This window comes from Gopherus evgoodei, chromosome 7 (genome assembly GCF_007399415.2).
Source record: "Gopherus evgoodei ecotype Sinaloan lineage chromosome 7, rGopEvg1_v1.p, whole genome shotgun sequence".
In the NCBI taxonomy this organism is placed as follows: domain Eukaryota; kingdom Metazoa; phylum Chordata; order Testudines; family Testudinidae; genus Gopherus; species Gopherus evgoodei.
In genome coordinates, this window is record NC_044328.1 from 355,887 (window position 1) to 378,836 (window position 22,950).

At 47.5% G+C, this 22,950-nt stretch overlaps 1 protein-coding gene across 5 annotated transcripts in view; it reads left to right on the plus strand.

The window, feature by feature from the left end:
- The window catches only part of DNMBP (dynamin binding protein), an 85,333-nt gene that overhangs the window by 15,076 nt on the left and 47,307 nt on the right, over nt 1-22,950 (plus strand). The window contains exon 1 of one of the 5 annotated variants that reach the window (XM_030571092.1): nt 6,802-6,824. The exons of the other annotated variants lie outside the window; for them this stretch is intronic. The gene's annotated coding sequence lies outside the window, so the exon portion shown is untranslated. Of the gene's footprint in view, nt 1-6,801; nt 6,825-22,950 lie in introns of those variants that run through there. 5 annotated transcript variants of the gene reach the window in all.

A 22,950-nucleotide genomic window follows, 5' to 3' on the forward strand; every position in this document is an offset into this window, starting at 1 on the left:
GACGTTAGACTTACCAGTCTGTAATTGCCGGGATCACCTCTAGAGCCCTTTTTAAATATTGATGTTACATTAGCTAACTTCCAGTCATTAGGTACCAAAGCCGATTTAAAGGACAGGTTACAAAACCTAATTAATAGTTTTGCAACTTCACATTTGAGTTCTTTCAGAACTCTTGGGTGAATGCCATCTGGTCCCAGTGACTTGTTAATTGTTGAGTTTATCAATTAATAGAGGGCCACATGTGGATGGGGTAATTGTATACAGGGCCATGAATGTAGGGCTGGAGAAGGGGGTTGGGGAAGGGGTGAGGTGTGCAAGAAGGGGCTCAGGGCAAGGGGTTGGGTGCAGGAGTGGGCTTGGCAGGGGGTTGGGCTGCAGGAGGGGAGTGGCAGGGGCTCAAGGCAGGGGGTTGACGTGTGGGGTGCAGGAGGGGTTTAGGGTGTGGGCTCCGGCCTGGCACTGCTTACATTGAGCGGCTCCAGGGTGGCAGCAGTTGTGCAGCAGGGTTAAGAAAGGGTCCCTTCCTACCCTGGCCCCATGCCACTCCCAGAAGTGGCCCACATGTCCAGCAACGGCTCCTAGGGGTGGGACTGGGGCAGGCGGCTTGGCTGTGCGCTGCCCTCGCCTGTGGGTACCACCCCGAATCTCCCATTGGCCGTGGTTCCCCATTCCTGACCAATGGGAGCTGCGAGGAGTGGTGCCTGCAGGGAAGGGTAAAGCATGGAGCCCTTTCTCCCCTTCCTTGCCAGGGGCCATAGGGACATGGTGGTTGCTTCCAGGAGCAACGTGGGGCCAGGGTAGGCAGGGAGCCTGCCTTAGCCCTGCTGCGCCACAGGTCTGGCAATCCCGTGGGCTGGATTGAAAGCCCTGATGGGCCGGATCCAGGCCATAGTTTGCCCTCCCTGATCTATATGTCGATAATTCTGTACTTCAGTACCAGGTAAATTGGTAAAAACTATAGTAAAGTTAGGCTTGCGTCCTGTAATTGCCAGGATCACGTCTGGAGCCCTTTTTAAAAAATCGATGTTCCCCGGAATCGGGCCCTGCGCCTAAGAGGGCCCCACGCTCGCACCTAAGAGGGCCCCGCTCTGGGGGTCTTCGGTGGCATTTCAGTGGCAGGGGGTCCTTCGGTGCCGCGGAAGAGCTGGAGCGGACCTCCCGCCACCAGAGTGCTGCAGAAGACCCACACAACCGCCAGGTATTGGAATCGGGCCCCGCAGGTCATAAAGCCAGCCCTGATCTGGTACAATGACTTTTTCCAGTGATGGGTTGCATCCTAGAGTTAATAGATGTGCGATTTCATATTTGAGTTCCTTCAGAACTCTTGGGTGACTTCCATCTGATTCTGGTGATGTATTAGTGCTTAATTTATCAGTTTGTTCTAAAATATCTTCTATTGACATATCAGTTTGGAACAGTACTTCAGATCTGTCACCCAAAAAGAATATCTTTGATATGTGTCTTCCCCACATCCTCCGCCGTGAAGACAAATGCAAAGAATTCGTTTAGCTTCTCTGCAATGGCCTTGTCTTCCTTGAGTGATCCTTTAGCATTTTGGTCATCTAGTCACGCTACTGTCTGTTTGACAGACTTCCTGCTTCTCATGTACTTAAAAAATTCTTACTGTTAATTTTTGCACCTTTACCATGTTGCTTCTCAAATTCTTTCTTTGCCTGCCTTATTATACTTTTACACTTAACTCACCAGAGTTTGTGCACCTTCCTGTTATCAGCACTAAGATTTGACTTTCAAATTTTATAGGATGCTTTTTTGCTGTTGATGGCCTCCATTGCTCTGCTTTCTAGCCATGGTGGTGTTCTTTTGGTCCTCTCATTGTTTTTCTGATTTGGGGTATACATTTCGTCTGAGCCTCTGTTATGTTGTTTTTAAATAGTCCCCATGCTTGCTGGCATTTAACCCATGTCACAGCTCTTTTTAATTTCCATCTAACAAGCATCCTCAGTTTTGTGTAGTTCCCCTTTTTAAAGTGAAATATTACCGTGGTGTGGGTTTTGGTGGTATCCCTCCATACAAAGGTGTTACATTTAATTACACTATAATCACTATTACTCAGCTATTATGTAATCACTATTACATCTGTGATATGGGTCCAGCAGCAAGGGTGGGTGAAGCTGAGGCATGCAGAGATTATGCTTGGGGGTTTAGTATGTCGGCATGAGTCACACAGCTGCAGTTTCTGGGTGAAATCCTGGCTCTTTTGAAATCAATGGCAAAATTTCAGTTGACTTCAGTGGGGTCAGGATGTCACCCTCCAAGTGTCTCATGGCAACTGCTCCCAAGGGGCCTGGCATACTAACTGCACAGTTAATGCCCATCTTCGTTTGTTGGGAAGGCTGGAATTGGGATTACAGGTACATGGAAGCTCTGATTTAATGATGCGCTGTGCCAGATCTGCCTGTGCTACTGGTAGGTCTGGCAGAGTAAATTCTGGAGATCTGGGGAACATCGCTGATGTGGTGACGGTGTCAGAAGTAGTATAGCTGTTGAACAGGCAGGACAGTGAGAGGAACATTCAGTTTGTAGGGCTAACGATATAGGCCTGATTTTAAAACCTGGCCTCTCTGCACCCACAACTTGCTGCCCAGAGACATACACGTATAAATGACCTCAGTTGTGTCCACAATTAAGAGAGACTGGGCTGAGCAATGTCCAAGTCTGCGACTGCTGCTTTGGGCAGTATTGTCACTGTTCTTCCATCTGCAGCATACACCCTGCCTTGTAAACACTATGGGCATATGGCCCAGCTGTCAGGTAAAGCCATTAATGCTGCAGAGCACCGCCTTTATCATTCCTGTACAGAGCACTCTTGGCAGAGTGCTATCTGGCCTAGGGATTTTGATCCTTTGGGGACATGTCCACACAGTGAGTGGCAGCAAGCATGGAGCCAGGCTCAGGCTAGCTGTGTGGATGTAGCCTGGGGAAGGGGGTGGGCTCTGTCTGCACAGCTGTTTTTAGTGCCCTAGTGTGAGCCTGGCAACTGGGGCTCTGGGATTTGCTGCCGTGGGCTGTGTGGACATACCTATGTGATCTGAGTTCCAATGGCCAGAGGGCTGTTCTGGGTTAAACCAGCAGGAGAGACCTGTAATTTCTGGCACTTGGTATTGACCTAATAGCTTATGAAAGAAGATAACTCCAGGGAGAGACAGGAGGGCAGCACAGCGGCTCCTAACTATATAAACCCAGGAGCAGATGCTGGGGCCTCTGGGTGCTGCTGTGATACAAACTCTGAACAATGTTATTTTGCTTGTCAGTAATTTGGGCCTGCCCTCTCTACCGAGCAGAAACACTAAGCATGAGGCTTCAGAGTTCAAAGGTAGGATTGGTGCTATGCGCGTCCTCCTGGGGGACTGAGGCCGTGTTGGGGAGGGGGATACAGGTGGGCAGACCCCCTCCAGGTGAGAGGCCTGGTGCAAGCTTCACCCCGTGGGTGTATCTCAGCTAATGTTCTCATTCTACTAAAACTCCTCTGTTTCGTAGGGAAGCCTGGGTTCAGGCATAGTGAGGGACAGAGGCATCTTACTTTGTAGATGATCTGAGCTGAGTGGCAAAAAGTGCCATCTTGATCAGCCCCTTGAAGGGTTGCCTTATGACATCTGCACCTCCTGCATCACCTCTCCCTGCTACAGCATGTCTGACAGAGTGATGCCAAAGCTGATGCATTATCCTTCACATGCTCTAGCCTCTCCTTATGCAAGCACCTTCTCCTTTGCAGCTCCTGGCATCTAGACTGCCTCATTCTATTCTTTTCTAGTTCTAGTTCCTATCCTGTCCTCATCGCCGTAGTATCTAAGTGCCTTTCAGTCATTCATTAAGTGATGTGACTGACACTTGTCATGTAAGGTTTGCCATGTTTCCATGGCTTTCAAATTTCTGCTGAAAAGGACTCTCTCTCCTTGGCTTCTGTTACAGTCTCTGTCTTTACCTCTGACAGAGACAGGAGAGATAGTGTCTGCCCTACGCAACTCTCCCAAATACAGTTATTTTGTACCATACAGCACAATCTCACCCCATCTACTCCACCTTATTTGCTTCTCTGCCTCCCATTGTGCTGTGCATCACATTTCAACTTCCTGTCTGCATTTTCAGTGCTGACACTGCCTACATTTCTGAGCTGGCTTCTGTCCGTGTCCCCTTCCCACACCGCTCTGTTCTGCCAATGTCACCAACTGCAGTTGTCTCATTTTTTGTCTCCAGTGCGCTTTGTAACCTTCCAAGATCTTTTTATCACCAAATTCAAATCTCTCCTATATACCCGCTTCTGGAATGGCTTACAAAAGGGAGCCTGTTTGCAGTTTAATTACAGGTGGCCTGCAAAGGGATTTGAAAGGATTGGACTTGGGCTCTTGTGTGATGGAGGGAGCAGCCCAAAGCGGTTTTGTTCTCATTTATTTGTTTCCAGCTTTTTTTAATCTTAGCAATATTATGAATATAAAGAAATATGGCTTTGTTGGAGGACCAGTGGGAGTCCTCAGAGGTATTTTGTTGAGCTCTTTGTGCCTTAATAGATCAGGTAAAATAAAACTAACAAAAACAACAAATTTCAGAGTAGCAGCCGTGTTAGTCTGTATCCACAAAAAGAACAGGAGTACTTGTGGCACATTAGAGACTAACAAATCTCTAAGGTGCCACAAGTACTCCTGTTCTTTTTGCAAAAACAACAAAAACCACCTACATTAGAAATCTTCTCTTTCAGCACAGTTTTTCTCTGTTTTTTTGTGATGTCATCATGTACACAAGCTACTCTGTCACCATAAAATTCTCTAGCCTTGACAGGACCTTAAGTACTGGAAAAACAAGCAGAATTTTATTTTATTTATTTTTTACAGAACCTTTTTGGGCCCCTGTCTCTGTCATAAAGGGGAAAAAATGGCACAAGCTCAGTTTTTTTCCTTTTCAGGTTACTGTTGAAACAAGTAGCATTAACCATCATGCTGAAAGGCAGCTAGGGATAGTTTATTTTGTGGAAGTGTCGGTCACAGCTCTCTAGAAAAGGGTGGGTGAAAATTTCTCTCTGAAGTTTGGCTCAGATCCCTCTGTATCTCTCACATGTTAATGACTGATTTGGGTCTCCAGATCTAGTACACACTCTTCGGGGTAGCTGGATTTTCTGTAATATTGTTATGGTAAAATATTTCTTCACTCTTGCAGTGGAAACACTTAGAAATACGTTTCGCTAAGATTTTTCCCCAACAGCCTTAATTTCCCCCTCCCCCCAAACTGAAATACCAGGGTCCCAACAAATTGCAAACTTTTATGTATGTGTCTTTCTCCCTCACATGTCTCTGTTAGAGGCACTGTTTAAAATGTGCAATTATGTTTAACCTACAAGGTGTTGTTCCCTGTTATGTATTTATTCATTTGTTCGTGAGAGCACCCCGCTGTGCCACGTGCTTTCCAGATATTCAAGAAGGAAGGAGAGTCCCTGCCCTGAGAAGCTCAAAGTTTAGAGATGGACCAAAGCTAGGGAAGGGAAGTAACAGAACGTGATTGTTTTTATACAAACCATCAAGATTTGCTGTGGGCAGCACAGTGCTGTTTGCTATAACTGAATGAATATCACCAAAGAAAAGCCAGAGGTACTAAGCGTGCCTGTTAAGCTACTTCTGTGCTCTGACATGGCTTCCCTGGTTCCTAACTACAGCTGCTCTCCCCTGCCTCTGTGATCCTCCATTCACTGGAATTAATGTTTATTTTTAATAGTTAAATATTAATAAAAATGGACATTGATAAAACTAAGTTGTTTAAAACTTTGGCAGGGGTTAAGGGAGTGGGGAGATGTCGGAGGCATGAAACTAATGAGTCTGGCTGAGCACGGGGCCTGCAGAGCTGGTGTGGGCAGCATGGCTGTGTGACCTCATTGTGCTGAACTCAGAGTTCAGTCTGTGACTGGGATGTGTACACTGTGGGTGGTTCTGTGAAAGGACTGTGTAGTGAAGATGATGTGTGAGAGTACACTTGCTGCCTTGTGCTTGGCTTGGAAATTAATGTTGCCTTAACTAGTTATTTCCTATATTTCTAGTGTTTATGTCACTTGAAAATGTATTTGAGCAAAATTATAAAAGCTTTTATATTACAACTGCTTGTATTCCAGTACCACCTAGCAGCCCAGTCAAGAGCAGGCCCCTCATGAGCTAGGTGCTTACAAACTGAATGAGAGAGAATCCTTGCCCCAAAGAGATAAGTTTCAATAGACAACGCTGGCAAAGGGTTGGAAGGATTGAAAATGCCCCCGATTACACAGCAGAGTTAGAAATAGAAGCCAATTATCCTTGACTCTCAGTCCAGTGCCCCATCCATTGGACCATGCTGCTTCCCAGTAGTCTCCATCTAAAATCTATATGAAAAAAACCTTAGCAAGGTTGCAGAGTCAAGCATTTGAGAATTAGAAATGCTCTTGCAACCATAATTCATATTTCAGGGGCTCTAATACCCTTATCAAACTCCAGTGATCCCTTTACATAGCTGTATTGTCTCTTAAGTGCTGGGACCCATGTGTCTGTGAGTGTGTTAATCTTCCAGCAAAAACAGGATCGACAAGATCCATATTTCCAATGTACAAAAAACTCCATTAATTTTATCTGCATCCATCCTAAAGAGGCTAAAAAGGGCACAAACTCATTTCACCATCCTCCTTCAGGTCACCCTCCCTCTGAGTGGTGGCTTCTTTGAGTAAGGGTCTAATACTCATCTTCTCCCTTGCCTTTCCCCAAAAATGGTGAGTCCATTAATGAAAATTTCTTGTCCGACCTCATTTCAGATGCAAGGAGAGAGGCTGAGGCATGTGGGAAATGGATCTGAAATCTGTGAGTCACTGTGCAGCAGAAATGTGACAAAGTCTCCACTACCCCTTTTGGGTGTATAATAACCTGGTTTGCTCCAGTCTGGACAGATGGCAGCAAACAACATTATCACCAGGTTAAAAGCTGTTGTGCTTTGCTTCAAGTCTCTGCTTTCTTAGCCTGCATTGGCTGGTCTGGCTGAAAGGACAGACGGATTTGTTGTAGGACTGGTCTGGCTCTGACAGGCTGCAGATTGCTCAGCATGCTGCAGCGTGGAGCTGGGATTTCTTCTGTAGGGCTCTGGGGAAGTTGCTAATCTAGGAACTGAGATACAGTTAGGTATTGAAATGTGTCACCTTTTCCCAGGAGTGGGGGTGGGGAGCAGAGGAAGCAGGGAAGAGTGCCATGACAGGGTGAGTTAATTGCCTAGCTTTCTCCTCCTATTCATACAGGGGGCCCCAAGCCTGCCTGGGAGGGGTATCTTGCTGCTGCTGGGCTGAGTTAGGAATTCTGAGCTCTGATTCAGCCCTGATCTCTGCTAGGGTGAAGTCTCCATGTTTGTTCAGTCCTGGGCCTTCCCTTCCTCTCCTGCCCTGCCTTAAAGGGATTACCCAGCTCTGAGGTGAGAGGGGAATGGTGCTTGGCCAGAAGTCAGGGATGGTGACTCATTGCAGATATCAGGCGGAGTGCAGCTCTCCCTAGAATCTGCTCTTCCTGCTCATGTATCAGGCACAAAGAGGACACTCTTGGGTGGAAGCTTGGGAGAATTTTGTTTTCACCTTTACGTCCAGAGGTTTAGATTCTGTAACATCTTCATTAATCATCTGGATGATGGGATGGATTGCATCCTCAGCAAATTCGTGGATGACACTACGTTGGGGGGAGAGATAGATACGCTGGAAGGTAGGGATAGGGTCCAGAGTGACCTAGATAAATAGGAGGGTTGGGCCAAAAGAAATCTGATGAGTTTCAACAAGGACAAGTGCAGAGTCCTGCACTTAGGAAGGAAGAATCCCATGCACTGCTACAGACTGGGGACCGACTGGCTAAGCGGCAGTTCTGCAGAAAAGGACCTGGGGATTACAGTGGACAAAAAGCTGGATATGAGTCAGCAGTGTGCCCCTGTTGCCAAGAAGGCTAACAGCATATTGGACTGCATTTGTAGGAGCATTGCCCACAGATTGAGGGAAGTGAATATTCCCCCTCTATTCGGCACTGGTGAGGCCACATCTGGAGTATTGCATCCAGTTTTGGGCTCCCCACTACAGAAGGGAGGTGGACAAACTGGAGTGAGTCCAGCGGCAGGCAACAAAAATAATTAGGGAGGTGGGGCACGTGACTTATGAGGAGAGGCTGAGGGAACTGGACTTACTTAGGTCTGGGCTACACTAGCGGGGGGGTTCGAACTAAGTTACGCAAGTTCAGCTACGCTGTTCACGTAGCTGAAGTTGAAGTATCTTAGTTCAACTTACCTAGCTGTCCTCACGGTGGTGAGTCAACTGTTGCTGCTGCCCCATCGACTCCGGTTACTCATCCTGCCGAGGTGGAGTACGAGCGTTGATTTGCGGATCGATTTATCGCAACCAGACAAGACGTGATATATCAGGAATCGATTTATCGAACACTACCCACCGATCCGGTGGGTAGTATAGATGTACCCTTAGTCTGCAGAATAGAAGAGTGAGGGAGGATTTGATAGCAGCCTTCATCTACCTGAAGACAAGTTCCAAAGAGGGTGGAGCTTGGCTGTTCTCAGTGGTGGCAGATGACAGAACAAGAAGCAATGGTCTCAAGTTGCAGTGCAGAAGGTCTAGGTTGGATATTAGGAAAAACTGTTCACTAGGAGGGCGGTGAAGCACTGGAATGGGTTACCTAGGGAGGTGGTGGAATCTCCATCCTTAGAGGTTTTTAAGACCTGGCTTGACAAAGCCCTGGGGAATGATTTAGTTGGTGTTGGTCCTGCTTTGAGCAGGGGATTGGACTAGATGATCTCCTGAAGTCTCTTCCAACCCTAATCTTCTATGATTCTACCAACATCCCAGCCTGAAAGAAGCTGTAAGTCATCTTCTGGTTGAGAATTCGGAAGTGGAAGATAACTTGGGAGAAAGTGGTCATGAAATGGTAGAGTTTGTGATTCTAAGGAATGGTAGGAGGGAGAACAGCACAATAAAGCAGTGGATTTCAAGAAGGCAGACTTTAGCAAACTCATGGAGTTGGTTTGTGAAATCCCACGGGAAGCAAGTCTAAGGGGAAAAACAATTGAAGACAGTTGGCAATTTTTCAAAGAGACATTATTAAAGGTACGAGCAAACTATCCCACTGCGTAGGAAAGATGGGAAGTATGGCAAGAGACCACTATGGCTTAACCAGGAGATCTTCAATGATCTAAAACTCAAAAAAGAGTCCTACAAAAAGTGGAAACTCAGTCAAGTTACAAAGGATGAATATAAACAAATAACACAAGTATGTAGGGACAAAATTGGAAAAACCAAGGCACAAAATGAAATCAAACAAGCTAGGGACATAAAAGAAAACGTTCTGCAAATACGTTAGAAGCAAGAGGAAGACTAAGGACAGAGTAGGCCCATTACTCAATGAGGGGAGAAAGACAATAACAGAAAATGCGGAAATGGTAGAAATGCTTAATGACTTCTTTGTTTCGGTTTTCACCAAGAAGGTTGGTGGTGATTGGATGTCTAAAATAGTGAATGCCAGTGAAAATGAGGTAGCATCAGAGTATAAAATAGGGAAAGAACAAGTCAAAAATTACTTAGAGAAGTTAGATGTCTTCAGATCACCACGGCCTGATGAAATGCATCCTAGAATACTCAAGGAGCTTACGGAGGAGATATCTGAGCCATTAGCAATTATCTTTGAAAAGTCATGGAAGACAGGACACATTCCAGAAGACTGGAAAAGGGCAAGTATAGTGCCCATCTATAAAAAGGGAAATAAGAACAACCCGGGGAATTACAGACCAGTCAGCTTAACTTCTGTACCCAGAAAGATAATGGAGCAAATAATTAAGCAATCAATTTGGAAACACCTAGAAGATAATAAGGTGATAAATAACAGTCAGCATGGATTTGTCAAGAATAAAGCATGTCAAACCAACCTGATAGCTTTCTTTGCCAGGGTAACAAGCCTTGTGGTTGGGGGGAAGTGGTAGATGTGGTATATCTTGACTTTAGTAAGGCTTTTGATACTGTCTCGCATCACTGTCTCATAAACAAACTAGGAAAATGCAACCTAGATGGAGGTACTATAAGATGGGTGCATAACTGGTTGGAAAATTGTTCCCAGAGAGTAGTTATTATGGTTCACAGTCATGCTGGAAGGGCATAATGAGTGGGGTCCCACAGGGATCGGTTCTGGGTCCGGTTCTGTTCAATATCTTCATCAATGATTTAGATTGGGGTAGGCAACCTATGGCACGTGTGCCAAAGATGGAGCACAAGCTGTTTTTCGGTGGCACTCACACTGCCTGGGTCCTGGCCACCGGTCTGGGGGGGCTCTGCATTTTAATTTAATTTTAAGTGAAGCTTCTTAAACATTTTAAAACCCTCATTTACTTTATATACAACAATAGTTTTAGTTATCTTTTATGGATGTATAGAAAGAGACCTTCTAAAAATGTTAAAATACGTTACTGGCATGTGAAACCTTAAATTAATAATATATGGAGATATACCTTTCTCATAGAACTGGAAGGGACCCTGAAAGGTCATTGAGTCCAGCCCTGTACCTTCACTAGGAGGACCAAATACTGATTTTGCCCCAGATCCCTAAGTGTCCCCTTCAAAGATTGAACTCACAATCCTGGGTTTAACAGGTCAATGCTCAAAACCACTGAGCTATCCCTCCCCCAACTTCTGTGAATAAATGAAGACTCAGCACACCACTTCTGAAAGGTTGCCGACCTCTGATTTAGATAATGGCATAGAGAGTACACTTACAAAGTTTGTGGACGATACCAAGCTGGGAGGGGTTGGAAGTGCTTTGGAGGACAGGATTAAAATTCAAAATGATTTGGACAAACTGGAGAAATGATCTGAAGTAAAATAGGATGAAATTCAATAAGGACAAATGCAAAGTACTCAACTTAGGAAGGAACAATCAGTTGCACAGATACGAAATGGGAAATGACTGCCTAGGAAAGAGTCCTGCGAAAAGAGATCTGGGGGTCATAGTAGATCACAAGCTAAATATGAGCCAATAGTGTAAAACTGTTGCAAAAAAAAGCAAACCTCATTCTGGGATCTTTTAGGAGGAGTTGTTATAAACAGATAACTAAGGGTTAATGTCTCTTTCACCTGAAGCACCTGACCAGAGGACCAAATCAGGAAACCGGATTTTTTCAACTTTGGGTGGAGGGAATTTTGTGTCTGAGTCTTTGTTTTCTGTCTGCCTGCTTTTTTTGAGCTTTGGAGAAGTAGTTTCTACTTTCTAGTCTTCTGTTTTTAAGTGTAAGGACAAAGAGATCAGATAGTAAGTTATATGGTTTCTTTTCTTTGGTATTTGCATGAATGTAAGTGCTGGAGTGCTTTGATTTGTATTCTTTTTGAATAAGGCTGTTTATTTAATATTCTTTTAAGCAATCGACCCTGTATTTTGTCACCTTAATACAGAGAGACCATTTGTATGTATTTTTTCTTTCTTTTTTATATAAAGCTTTCTTTTAAGACCTGTTGGAGTTTTTCTTTACTTCAGGGAAATTGAGTCTGTACTCACCAGGGAATTGGTGGGAGGAAGAAATCAGGGGAGATCTGTGTGTGTTGAATTGGCTAGCCTGATTTTGCATTTCCTCTGGGTGAAGAGGAAAGTGCTTTTTGTTTCCAGGACTGGGAACGGAGAGGGGGAGTCACTCTGTTTGGATTCATAGAGCTTGTGTCTGTGTATCTCTCCAGGAGCACCTGGAGGGGGGAAGGGAAAAAGGATGATTTCCCTTTGTTGTGAGACTCAAGTGATTTGGGTCTTGGGGTCCCCAGGGAAGGTTTTTCAGGGGGACCAGAGTGCCCCAAAACACTCTAATTTTTTGGGTGGTGGCAGCAAGTACCAGGTCCAAGCTGGTAACTAAGCTTGGAGGTTTTCATGCTAACCCCCATATTTTGGACGCTAAGGTCCAAATCTGGGACTAAAGTTATGACAGGAGTATTGTAAGCAAGACACGAGAAGTAATTCTTCTGCTCTTTCTGCGCTGATTAGGCCTCAACTGGAGTGTTGTGTTTGGTTCTGGGCTCCACATTTCAGGAAAGATGTGGACAAATTGGAGAAAGTCCTGAGAAGAGCAACAAAAATGATTAAAGGTCTAGAGAACATGACCTATGGGGGAAGATAGAAAAAATTGGGTTTGTTTAGTCTGGAGAAGAGAAGACTGAGGAGGGGCATGATAACAGTTTTCAAGTACATAAAAAGTTGTTACAAGGAAGAGGGAGAAAAATTGTTCTTAACCTCTGAAGATAGGACAAGAAGCAGTGGGCTTAAATTGCAGCAAGGGAGGTTTAGGTTGGACATTAGGAAAAACTTTGTAACTGTCAGAGTAGTTAAGCACTGGAATATATTGCTTAGGGAGGTGGTGAAATCTCCATCATTAGGGATATTTAATAGCAGGTTAGACAAACACCTGTCAGGGATGGTCTAGATAATACTTAGTCTTATCTTGAGTGCAGGGGACTGGACTAGCTGATCTCTCGAGGTCCATTCCAGTTCTGTGATTCTATGATTTCTTCTAGATGTGAGTTTGCAGTCGGTGTTCAGCAAGCAGCCACTCCTGGGGCAAGACAAGGCCAAGGTCCTGTAAAAATTAATAATACATCTGTGTCTTGTTATGGAACAAGTAAACTTCACAGGTTGGTTCTCTGCCTTCAAACAGATGAGCACAGTGACTGGGCCCAGAGAGAGAGAAACATACAGCAAACACTCCTGTGTTCAGGGAAGAGTCCCAGCGCATTCCAGAAAAGGGACAGCTTTCCCCAGACGCTGAGACCTGAAGTTTCATGGTGCTTGCAAGGGTGTAGTTTGCAATCCTGCAAAACACTCTGTGCAGAGAAATAGCATTACTTCTGGAAGCCCCAGTGAGATATCTAATGTAAATGGGAATACGAGCAGGAAGGGCTTTGTGCTGCCTAGTGACGTGCACAATTTTTGCTCAGATTCTCCAGAAATCCTGGAAGTTCTTGGGCTCAGAACTCCCCTATCCCTCCATATCAGCACTCCCTTTGCTCTGTAATATCCACATCCTCTAATTTCAACTCTCATTTGCTCTATGTAAAGTGCTCCTTTTTCCTCTTCATTTTAACATTCAATGGCTTCTATAACCCAGAAGAAAATTGTTAGCAGATGAGAGTTTGACCTGTGATGAGACCAAATTGTTACTTAATTGAAAATATGAACTTCTCCCCAGCTCCCTTAGACTTTTCACATTATTAGTCTGTCACACTTTACCATTCCCCTGAAATACTGGCCATGCTCTTCCTAAGGAGCTGTTACTTTAACCCTTTTTATGAGTTCCTCAGAAGCTGGATGAGAAAACCCCTCTTTCCTTGCACAGCTGAGAAAAACATGAGATGGCTGGGATTTTATTGCTCAGCACTGATAAGGCTTCAACTGGAGTGCTGTGTCCAGTTCTGAACAGCATGCTTCAGGAAAGATGTGAACAAATTGAAAAAAGTCCAGAGGAGAGAATAAAAATGATTAAAGGTCTAGGAATCATGTCCTAGAAGGAAAAATTGAAAAAAAGTTGAGTTTTAGTTTGGAGAAGAGAAGACTGGAGGAGGAGGAACATAACAACAGTCTCCAAGTACATAAAATGTCAATATAATGAGGAGTGTGATAAATTGTTCTCCTTAACCACTGATGATAGGACAAAAAGTAATGCGGTTTAATTTGCAGTAAGGGAGATTTAGGTTGAACATTTGAAAAAAAATTCCTAACTGTCAGGATAGTTATGCACTGGAACAAATTACCTAGGGAGGCTGTCGAATCTCTGTCATTGGAAGTTTTAAAAAACAGGTTAAACAAGCATCTGTCACTAATGGTCTCTAGATAATACTGAGTCCTGCCTCAGTGCAGGGGACTGGATCAGATGATCTATCAAGGTTCCTTGTAGTCCCACATTTCTATGATAGTGACCTGACCAAGCCTACAAAGAGTAGGGTGACCAGATAGCAACTGTGAAAAAAAGGGACGGGGTGGGGGGTAAGGGGCACCTATATAAGAAAAAGTCCCCAAAAATGGGACTGTCCCTTTAAAAATGGGACATATGGTCACCCTAACAAAGAAGGGACCTGTGACTCTTTGAAGGTCAGAGACTTAATCTGTGTGTTTAGATATTTATTTTACCCTGTGGGAAGAGAGGGTGTGACGAACTGGAACTGTTCTTAATGTGGTCTGTGAATGCTGAGTGGGGGGTGTTGGCCTGGGAGGACGATCTGCATTGGGGGATGGGAGAATGGCCTTGAGAAAAGATATCTGAGCATGTAATGCCCTCTTCCCCGATGCAGCAGGGAAGCATCCTGGCCAAAGAATTAAAAAAAAATAAATCAGTGCTGAGCAGAGCAAAAAATTACTTGTGGTGTCTAATGTATTACACTCCTGCTAGTACATCCCAGAATGCTGGTCTCTTTTTTGCAACAGATTTACATTGTTGAATAATATTTAGGGTATTGTTGGCCAAATAGGGCCCGTTTCCCCCTGGAGCTTACCTAATTACACCAAGGAGGCACGGAGAACAAGAAGACGGGTACCACACCTTTATTTTCGTTCAGCTGAGCGGGTGTTTCTTTCCGACTAATGCCAGAGAAGAACACACCTTACATGGGCGACCTGAGCCCCTTTTATAATCAGCAACAAACAACTTAGTTTACGTCACTTTACTGACCTATAGATAACAGGTTACACAGAATACATGGATTATTTTGGGGAGGGGGATACAGGACACATCTGTTGCGGATACATTTATCATTTTGAAGAGAAGATAAGGTACATGTCTTGACCCCTGGCATCAAATATCTTTTGAGGATACATGAGAAAGCAGCTGCATACACTTTTTTGTACCAAGCGGGCCAATTAGTAAATAGCTAACATGGTTAAATGTAAGATTAAATACATGCCCCGTCCTTGATTCCCTGGTCCCGTCCATCATTCAAATCCCTAGGCTCATCCTCTAGCTAGGCCCATCCTTTAGCTATAAGCAGAAAGAGCAAGAGCAAGACACAGGCCTTTTGATTCTTAGCAGGCCTTTTGATTCTTAGGCCTTTTCTATCAGTATGGCTACACTTGCAGCTGTACAGTGCTGCCGCAGGAGCGCTCCCGCAGCAGTGCTTTGAAGTGTGAGTGTGGTCGCAGTGCCAGTGCTGGGAGAGCTCTCTCCCAGTGCTGCAGGTTCTCCACCTCCCTGTGGGGTTTAGCTTACAGCACTGGGAGCTACGCTCCCAGTGCTGGGGCACTATTTACACTGACGCTTTATAGTGCTGTAATTTGCTGCGTTCAGGGGTGTGTTTTTTCACACCCATGAGCAAGAAAGTTACAGCGCTGTAAAGTGCCAGTGTAGCCAAGGTCTTAGTTTGCAATCTGCTATAACTCCCAGATCCTTTTCTGCAATACTCCTTCCTAGGCAGCCATTTCCTATTTTGTATTTGTGCAATTGATTATTCCTTCCTAAGTGGAGTACTTTGCATTTGTCCTTATTTAATTTCATCCTGTTTACTTCAGACCATTTCTCCAGTTTGTCAAAATTATTTAGAATTCTGTGCTCCAAAGTGCTTGTAACCCCTCCCAGCTTGGTATCATCCACAAACTACCATATATAAGTGTACCCTCTGTGCCATTATACAATATATTTATGAAGATATTGAATAGAACTGGCCCTAGGGCAGATCCTTGTGGGACCCCACTTGAAATTCTCTTCCAGCTTGACTGTGAACCGTTGATAACTACTCTCTGAATATGTTTTTCCAACCAGTTGTGCACCCACCTCATAGGAGGTTCGTCTACACTATATTTACCCAGTTTGCTTATGAGAAGATCATGTGAGACAGTATCAAAAGCCCTATTAAAGTCGAGGTAGATCACATCTGTTGCATTCCCCCATTCACAGGACTTCTAGGTCCTTACAAATTGATCGATTATTTGCTCCATTCTCTTTCCATGTACTGAAGTTAAGCTAAGTGGTTTGTAATTCCATGGGTTGTCCTTACTCCCCTTTATACAGATGGGCACTATGTTTTCCCTTTTCCAGTCCTCCGAGATCTCTCCCATCCTCCATGAATTCTCAGAGATAATCACTAATGGCTCAAATATTGTAGGATGCATTTCATCAGGCCCTGCTGACTTAAAAGACATCTAACCTGTCTAAGCAATTCTTAACTTGTTCTTTCCCATACAGAATTGCTGTACTGCATCAGAGGAGTGGTGCATCTATCTGGGCATTTATCTGGCTCACATCTGTGTGCCTTCCGCCCCCCCCCTCCCACCTCCCCCGGTGAGGTAGGGCGAGTTGTTTTTATATGCATTTTACAGATGGGGACCTGAGGCACAGAGAGTGGAAGGAACCTATCCAAAGCCTGACAGAGAGTTTGTGGCAGAGCCAGGAACTAGAGTCAGAGAATTTTAAGGCCAGAAGGGAACACTAGATCATCTAGTCCAGTGTTTCTCAATGACCGGTCTGTGGACTTGTGCCTGTCCCTGAGATCTCCCTGATACAGATTAGGAAGGCAGCAAGCGGGTCCCTGGTATCAAAAAGGTTGAGAAACACCTGACTAGTCTGACCTCTTGTATATTGCAGGAATGGAACCTATAACTTCCAGTCTGGTGCACTCTTGATACTTCTTGTCATAGCTTCTGACCACAGCCAGCACCAGCTGCTTCAGAGGAAAGTGCAAGAAAAATCCCATATGGGCCCATTATGGAATCATATGCCCATAGGGGAAGTTTCTCTCTAGTGCCCATCTTTTATCAGGCTTATGCTCTGAAGCAGGAAGGGTTAGTATACCCTTTTATAATTTTAGCCTTACATTCATATTCTCATTATAGAAGTCTCATCTTTTTCTGCCTCTCACTAAGATCCTGACCTCAGTGGTTGGTATCTTGTGGCAAGGAGTTTCACAGGCTAATTATAAGTTGTATAAAAATATTTCCTTCTACCAGTTTTAAGTGCATTGACTTTAAGTATTCAGAATGTCCAGTGTTCTGCATTTGTATTTTTATGGTGCTGTTCTGTTCTCTTTGTGGATTATAGTGCTACACATTGTATCACATTTACTGTGAGTTTCTCTCACGGACTTTTTTCTTTGCTACGTTAGTGAAGAAATGTTTGATAAATGTGTTACAGAGCTGTGGGAGCAGTGTTCACGTGAGGTACAAAAGCACTACACTATTGGGGCATCTCTGGTCCCTTCCCCTCCCTGTAGGCTGTAGAGCGACTGTTCTCTTCAGTATTTTTCCCATTGCTTTCTAGCTCAATTTTAAAGGCGGCCTGCAAAGGAAAGGACAATTTGGTTAGTGCCCCTTTTTAGCTGCTTTATAGTGAATGAAGGGGCCTGGAAAGTTGTGGGTGTTTACATTCTTTCCTCTGATATAGAAATATTAGTAAATGAGGGTTGAGCATTTGACTAGTCCAAAAAGTATTGGTCAGTCAACCAGTCAAATATCGGTCAAATAATGTAAAAAATGATCAAATATTTTAAAAGCTAATTTATTGGAACAGTAACAACAGTAACAAAAAAGAGAGAGGCCAAAGAAAAGAAACAAAAACAGCTCCCTGAGCGACATAAGTTGCACCGATGTAAGTGTGGTATGCACAGTGCTATGTTGGCAGGAGAGCTTCTACCACTGACATAGCTACCACTGCTCGTTGGGAGTGATTTAATTATGTCGACGGGAGAGCTCTCTCCTGTCAGCATAGAGCATCTCCTGCTGACATAGTGCTGTCCACACTGGCACTTCTGATGGGGTAACTTTTGTCGCTCGGTGGGGTGTTTTTCCACACCCTGAGTGACTTGAGTTTTGCCGACAAAAGTGCTAGTGCAGACACAGTCTGAGTTATTTTAACTCAGAAAAATGCAAAACACAGTGAAGTGAAGCTCTAATAAAGGAGTGGAACCATGACATTAACATTATTTATAATTGACATTGTTTATTGGTCAAATTATTTGACTTGCAACACCTTGTAATGACAAATCCAGACTTCCACAATCAATGCTGCAAGATGCTTTGGATACCCCAGAGTTGTGCCTTGGGAACCTTCTTAGCGCTTAGTTGAAGGGATGAGGATGTTGAATCCTTAACAAAGAAGACCTCTTGTCTCCCAAGTAATTGAGTTTGGAAGGTGCTTCTGAGTAGGGCTTCCTAGCACTGTTAAAAATACTCATGTCCTGTCTGGACAACACTTTAAGTCAGGGGTGGGCAACTTTTGGCCCGAGGGCCACATCTGGGTGGGGAAATTGTATGCAGGGCCATGAATATAGGGATGGCGCAGGGGGTTGGGGCACAGGAGGGAGTGTGCGATGTGGGACAGGGTGCGGTGTGGACAAAGGGGCTCAAGCAAGGGGTTGGGTTGCAGGAGGGGGCTTGGGGCAGGGGGTTGAGAGCTCAGCGGGTTAGGGTGCAGGAGGGGTTGCAGAGTGCATGAGAGGGCTCAGGGCAGTGGGTTGGGGTTTGGGGGGGTGCAGAGTGTAGGAGGGGGCTAAGGGCAGGGGGTTGGGGTGCAGAGTGCAGGAGGGGTTTGGGGTTCGGGCTCCGGCCCGGTGCTGCTTACCTTGAGCGGCTCCGGGTTGGCAGTGGCACGCAGTGGGGCTAAGGCAGAGTCCCTGCCTGCCCTGGCCTCGTGCCAGTCCTGGAAGTAGCCAGCATGTCCGGCAGTGGCTCTTGTGGATGGGGTGGGGCAGGCAGGTATCACCCCCAAAGCTTCCATTGGCCGTGGTTCCCCATTCCCAGTCAGTAGGAGCTGCGGGGCGGTGCCTGCAGGTGAGGGCAGCGCACGGAACCCTCTTCTCCTCCCCGCCCCATCCCAGGGGCCACAGGCACCTGGTGCCGGCTGCTTCTGGGAGCAGCGTGGGGCTAGGGCTGACAATGCCTTAGCCCCGCTGCGCCACGGGGCTGGCAATCTGGCAGGCCAGATTGAGAGCCCTGACAGGCCGGATCCGGCCCACGGGCTGTAGTTTGGCTCTCCCAGCTTTAAGTGTTGGTAATACCTAAGGAAAAGATTCTGTTGCGGGTATTTTTACTAAAAGTCAGGGACAGCTCACAGGCAATAAACACAAATTCATGGAAGCCCATGACCTGTCCCTGAATTTTACTCAAGATACCCGTGGAGTGGAAGGAGACTAAGAGTCAGAGTGCGGCAGGGGGCTGACCGCCCGCAGCTGCTCTAGCCCCAGGGGGCTGACCCAACCACTTCAGCCCTCTGGCCGCTGGTGCGGCAGTCCCAGGGCTGACTGCTGCTCCAGCCCTGCCCCAGATGTCATGGAATTCGTTACCTCCATGACAGAATTATGGCTTTAGTAATCCCCTTTAGCTTCATCCATGTGACACATCTGTTGAACACATTTACACATTCTTCTAGTTAAATGGGCTCCAGTTATCCCATCTTGAACTACCCTAAATAACTCTTCATCCTCCTTCCGGCATACAACAGATAGTTATCACGTCTCTCGTCCTCCCTCAATCAGGATTTAGATGGGTAGCACATAGCTCTGTTGTTCATTCTGCATCAGTCCGTCCCTGCAGCCCGAACTCGTGTCTGGTACATGTCCCTGCATTCCCTCAGGTCCCCTGATTTCTTGCTCGTACAAAATTGCCTTCCATTTTGTGTGTTATGTATTATTTGTATTGCGGCATGCCTACTAGACTCTGTTCCACTGTGCTGTGAGGGCTGTATGAACATATAATGAAGAGATGGTCTCTGCCCCAAAGAGTGTACAAGGGAAGGATAAGATGAGGCTTCAGCTCGGTACAACAGCCAGACAAGCCATCAAAGGTGACTGATTCTTGTTAGTGTGATAAGGAGCCATCACAGCACACTGGCTCATTCTCGAGTGTTGTGCAGGCACTGTGGCAAAGCTGAATGTTAAGGGAGAATTTGGAGGACATGATGTGGGTTTGTGGATGTCGGCAGGGCGTTTGTCCTCTGTATGAGGGGCAGCATGGGAGAAAACATGATGGTGCATGCTGGAAACTGTAGGATTTAGTGTGTAGTCTCCCTGTATGCTCTTACTGCCCTCGAGACAGACACTTGCGTTACTCTCTCTTGTCGTTGATGCTGCTGTAGTTACTGGAAGCATCTGTTTAATTTCCTGCCCACTCTCGTTCTTGGGCTTCCCCTGCAGCACACCCACGTAGTTTGATTCTCATCTGGATGCACATTAGGGTTTGTGCTCGTCAGGGGCACATGTTGGACGTGTTCCCGTCTCCTGGGCACATGTGGCCTTTTTGGCGCACTAAACAGGCTCCTCTGAAAATTCTTCCTTGAAGGAGGAAACTGAGAACTCTCCAGTGCTCAGGTTTCCTACATTCTGGCTTGGTGTGTCTGTGAACCCATCCCTGCTCTGTGCAGCGCCTGCCAGCTGTGAGAGCTGCCAAGGCCCTTTGCGGGGTGGTGCGTGTCTTGTCCTGTACGCTGGCTGTATGGGAGAGCCTGGGATGAGGAGAGACGTGCCAAGGCAGCGTTCTGGCAGAACCCAAACTATGCATTGTTCCTGTGAGGTGATTTGCACTTGATAAATAAAGCAGGTCCATCAGCAGAAAGTGTTGCCATGGCTGGGTTCTCCTCTGCACCCAAGGGCACTGCTGCAGACCCGGGACGGGGAGCCTCTGGCTGGTCCGGGGGCCCACTGCTCTCTGAGGTGCAGCTCTGGGGTGGAGGGAGCTGCTGGCTGGTCCGGGGCCTGCTGCTTTCTGAGGTGCAGACCCAGGGCAGTGGGGGCGGGGGGAGCTTCTGGCTGGTCCGGGCCCAGCTGCAATCTGAGGTGCAGCCCTGGGACTGGGGGTAGCTGCTGGCTGGTCTGGGGCCCGCTGCTTTCTGAGGTGCAGATCCAGGGTGGTGGGGGTGGGGGGATCCTCTGGCTGGTCCGGGCCCAGCTGCTCTCTGAGGTGCAGCCCTGGGACTGGGGGTAGCTGCTGGCTGGTCTGGGGCCTGCTGCTTTCTGAGGTGCAGACCCGGGGCGGGGGGATCCTCTGGCTGGTCCGGGCCCAGCTGCTCTCTGAGGTGCAGACCCAGGGCGGTGGGGACGGGGGGATCCTTTGGCTGGTCCTGGCCCAGCTGCTCTCTGAGGTGCAGACCCAGGGTGGTGGGGACGGGGGGATCCTCTGGCTGGTCCTGGCCCAGCTGCTCTCTGAGGTGCAGACCCAGGGTGGTGGGGACGGGGGGATCCTCTGGCTGGTCCTGGCCCAGCTGCTCTCTGAGGTGCAGCCCTGGGACTTGGGGCAGCTGCTGGCTGGTCCGGGGCCCGCTGCTTTCTGAGGTGCAGATCCAGGGCGGTGGGAGCCTTTGGCTGGTCCAGGCCCGGCTGCTCTCTGAGGTGCAGCCCTGGAGTGGGGGGAGCTACTGCCTGGTCCGGGGCCTGCTGCTCTCTGAGATGCAGCCTGGGGGTAGGGGTGGGGGTGGAAACAGCTGCTGGCTGATCTGGGCCCAGCTGCTCTCTCAGGTGCAGACCTGGGGCGGTGGGGATGTGGGGGAACTGCTGGGTGGTCCAGTCCCAGCTGCTCTCTGAGGTGCAGACCTGGACTGGGGGTTGGGGGAGTGCTGGCTGGTCTGGGCCCAGATTCTCTCTCAGGTGCAGCTCTGGGGTGGGGGTGGAGGTGGGGGGAGCTGCTGGCTGATCCGGGTCCAGCTGATCTCTCAGGTGCAGCCCTGGGATGGGAGTCGGGGTGGGGGGAGCTGCTGGCTGATCCGGGCCCAGCTGTTCTCTGAGGTGCAGCTCTGGGGTGGGGTGGGGGGAGCTGCGGCTGATCTGGGCCCCGCTGCTCACTGAGGTGCAGCCCTGGGGTGGGGGCGGGGGTGGGGATGAGGGGGAGCTGCTGGCTGGTCCGTGCCCTCCTGCTCTCTGAGGTGCAGACCTGGAGCGAGGATGGGGGTGGGGAGAGCCACAGCTGATCTCGACCCCGCTGCTGTCCTAGGCACAGTCACTGAGAGCTCCCTTCTGGTCCCCAAGTCAGAGGAGCCCTTCCAGTTCCTCTGCTGAGGGCTCCACGACCGTAGGTTGGGATGAGAGGAAAGCTCTGCTCAAGCTACAGGTTCATTGCTTGGGCTGGACGTGTTAGAGATGCCTTGAGAGAAGACCTGTTGGATACAAAATAGAGCTGAGTCACATGGGGGGTCTCAACTTGCAGAGTCATTTCCAGCAGCACTTCTAAGTTGTGCGGCCCGTTGCACGTTGGGGAACTGGTGCAGTGTGTGCATGTGCCCGCCTGCTGGGTGTGTTCCCAGGCATGTTTCTGCAAGAAGGGCTCAGGGCCTGGCCCACGTTTGCAGTGTGCGTGTGTGTGTGGCCGTTTCAGTGCCAGCCCCCAGAACGCAAACTGGGGTTTCCCTGCTCCCTCCCCAGTACCAACCCCAAGCCGCTGCGGAGCAGGCAGTTTGGGAGCTATCTCAGCCTGTTTGTGCTGGCACCCTTCCTACTGGGGGGCATTGGGGAGCCACATGGAGAATCGTTGACGCTACAGGCTGTGAGGAGCTGTTCTTTGTTACTGATGTGTTCAGCTCTGTACAGGACCCAGTCTCAGCTAGGTCTGCCCAGAGATCACAGTGTATAGTATGTGCCAGAGGGCTATGCCAGGCCAGGCCACAAAGGGCACTCAGGGGGAACAACTGGGAGGCATTTTCCTGTTGGCTCCTTGTAGGTATTGTGTCAGGAATGAGTCTCATGATCGGGGAGAGTGATTGGGTGTACTGGAATGGGGAGAACAGTCCATGCCCATAGCTCTTACTGGGGAAATGAGTGGTGGTGCCCTCTGCCCCCCTCTGTAACTCTGATAGGGGGCTGGTGGTGCCCCTTGCCCCCCATAGCTCTGACAGTGCACGTGTTGCAGTGCCCCCCATGCTTCTGGCACTGTGCGGGTGAGCGAGGTTCACCCTGTGGCTCTGGCAGTGTGCAGGTGAGTGTTGTGGTGCCCCATTCCCCCCTGTGACTCTGTGAGTGTTGTGGTTCCCTGT